At 52.7% G+C, this 2,642-nt stretch overlaps 2 pseudogenes across 2 annotated transcripts; both read right to left on the reverse strand.

The window, feature by feature from the left end:
* Window positions 1-340: 340 nt before the first annotated feature.
* Window positions 341-412, reverse strand: SPRG_30214 (annotated as a pseudogene). Its single transcript has one exon. The product of its transcript is annotated as a tRNA-OTHER (tRNA).
* A 245-nt stretch (window positions 413-657) lies between these two features.
* SPRG_30215 lies at window positions 658-729 on the reverse strand (annotated as a pseudogene). The gene has a single exon. The product of its transcript is annotated as a tRNA-OTHER (tRNA).
* Window positions 730-2,642: the final 1,913 nt, after the last annotated feature.

The raw sequence follows: 2,642 nt of genomic DNA on the forward strand, positions 1-2,642 counted from the left end.
TTTGGCGCAGTGCTCGACGAGGAGGTAGTGGTGCGTGCGCTTGCGATCCATGTGGCTGCCGTAGCAGCGCAGGATGTGGTCGGATGCCTTGGCGTGGAGGACGTCGTAGGCGTGCACTTCGCTCGCGATCGCGGCGTGCGTTGAGCGCGAGAGGCGCGTGCGCTTGATGACGCACATGGTGGCGCGGTCGGTGTCGTAGGCAAGCAGGACAGCGCCGTCCGACGTGGTTGCTAGCGTCGAGGTCGTGACAAAGCGTTGCATGTTGTGCGAAGAGTTGAAAAATGATATGACGTAGTGGTGTGGTATGAGAGAAAAGATCACGAAAGCAGTCAGAAAGTAGGGATCTCACCGGGACTTGAACCCGGATCTACCTGGTGGTAAACCAGTGTCTATACCGCTAGACTAAAAGATGTCGACTAGATTTCAGCCTTCTTGACTGCCTCCCCAATCTCGACGCTCCAGACGCGCACTCCCGCCAAGAGTCGGTGGGAGTAGTGAGAGAGGAGAAGAGAGAGTGTCACATCAAGAAGCCATCTGCCGTCTGTACTGCCCCGTAACAGAGGAGCGTGTAACCAAGTGAGTATGAGAGTGAGGAAGAGTGTGGTACACGCGCATGGGAAAGTGCGTATATTGGGCTCATAACCAGTCAGAAAGTAGGGATCTCACCGGGACTTGAACCCGGATCTACCTGGTGGTAAACCAGTGTCTATACCGCTAGACTAAAAGATGTCGACTAGATTTCAGCCTTCTTGACTGGGACCATCGTACCATCGAGCACAACAACATATGTGTTGGCGTTTCTTCGGCGTCGTGTGGTAGAGCTGGAGCAAAGGAGCATCGTGGGGACGAAAGCAAGCGCCCTTTGCCTTGGGTGGAATGGCACCAAGTAGGTCTCACCATCACCTCCCTGCATCGTCCACGGTAGCTATCAGATTCGAGTGCTTGGTTGCTAACAGAGTGCGCACCTCAGTGGCTCCTTCGGCGCTATGGCGACGCTGCAATTTTTCCCACGTCGACCGAGAATCGAATTTCATGGGTGCCACTTACGCGGACTAAACTGCACTAGTACTTGGACTATCGTCCCGCGTGGAGACGTCGGGAATCAGCGAATACGGCGCTGTACAATACCACAAAAGGCGGTGTGCAACGGAATTCGCGTGTCGGCTCAATCGGTTGCTCGAGAGGTTGCATCACGTACCGGAGCAGCGACGGAATCATCGAGGGCAGCGGCGTCACGCTCAAAAGTACATTGTAGCGTTCGATAAAGCGAGAGCTTTGATAGCGGCAGTCGTTTGTGTCGAGCGATCGCTCCAAGGGGTGATATCGACGTCGGCGTCGGCTTCCAGCCCATGGGCGATTGCAACGGCACCAAGGTCGTCGGGGTCATGCCAGATCGCACGAAGGCACATCACTGCCATGTAGAGGCAAGCGCCACAAAATGCCCGCCGGTGACTCGTTGGTGCGCTCTTTATAAACCACGTTGCTTCCATATTTAAAGTTGAAAAATAGGTCGAGGTGAATATGAGCCACACACCGACAGGCTATACAGCCAACATATGTAGACGCATGCGTTGCACGCAAAGCTTCTACGGTTTGAAGACCCTCTGACAGAAAGAAACGAACTTGAAATTGGGTTCAACACGTCGGAGAGAAAAACATACAGTAACATTAAAAGATACGCGCCCGCCAGCCTCGCTTCGTCCCAAAAAATCGACGGCCAGATCTTTCATTCTACTGTAGTATGTAGGTACGGATACTTATGGCCTTCGTAGTAGTTCACCTGCAGATACGCTTCGTGGGTGTGTCGCCGCATCGATTACTCCCAGAGACGACGGGCCAAACAGAAGCTATCACGGGAAACGAGGAATCAAATGTTGCGTTCTCGCGATTACTGTACAAAGAAACGGTTGTAACCGTTCCGGTAACAGTAGCGTTCGAGACTCGAGGCGTCTCTTGGTCTTGATTGGCATGAACTATGCATCGTCGCCAACAACGTTGCAGATCCTCATGATGTGTCTCGCTCAACTCGCTCCCTGCAGTTGGGTTGGAAATGCAGAGATTTCCAATAACCTTTGTGGCGACTGCGGATCCGTTCGCAGCCACGTTTTGTACGCATATATATATGGTAGCAAGCGTATATAATAAATGGTAGCTACGGTACACTGTGGAAATGACGCCTCTCGGGCCAGCCACTGACGAGTGCAGTCAACACGGTTGCCTATTGCTCCAACGGCATCCCTCTCTCGCCACGTTTCCGGTCGTCATTTTGCATTACTGGGTGTTTCGCGCCTGCAAGGAGTCGAAACGGTCTTTTCAAGAGAAGGCGGCTCAGCGAAACCAATGACTGGTCGGCAGAGCCTAGAATTCTAGTTTTCGATCTCCGCCAAGCAACCCGCCACGCCTCACCCGAGGTGCAGCGGTAATGCAGGCCTCGCGCCCTTTTTCCCCCGTGAGCGAAGAAGCCAAGTGAAACATTTGAATACTTGCACCTCCAAAAACAGTTCGGTGTAAATTTTATCTAGAAAGACTCACTTCAACAACAACAAATTGTAATACTAGTGCACAGTGGCGACTGGAAACGCCAATTTTGCAGATGTTGCCGACGATCGGTTCGCGCTGGCCTTCTCAACAATCTCTAGCTA

This window comes from Saprolegnia parasitica (assembly GCF_000151545.1).
Source record: "Saprolegnia parasitica CBS 223.65 unplaced genomic scaffold supercont2.345, whole genome shotgun sequence".
Taxonomy (NCBI): Eukaryota; Oomycota; class Saprolegniomycetes; order Saprolegniales; family Saprolegniaceae; genus Saprolegnia; species Saprolegnia parasitica.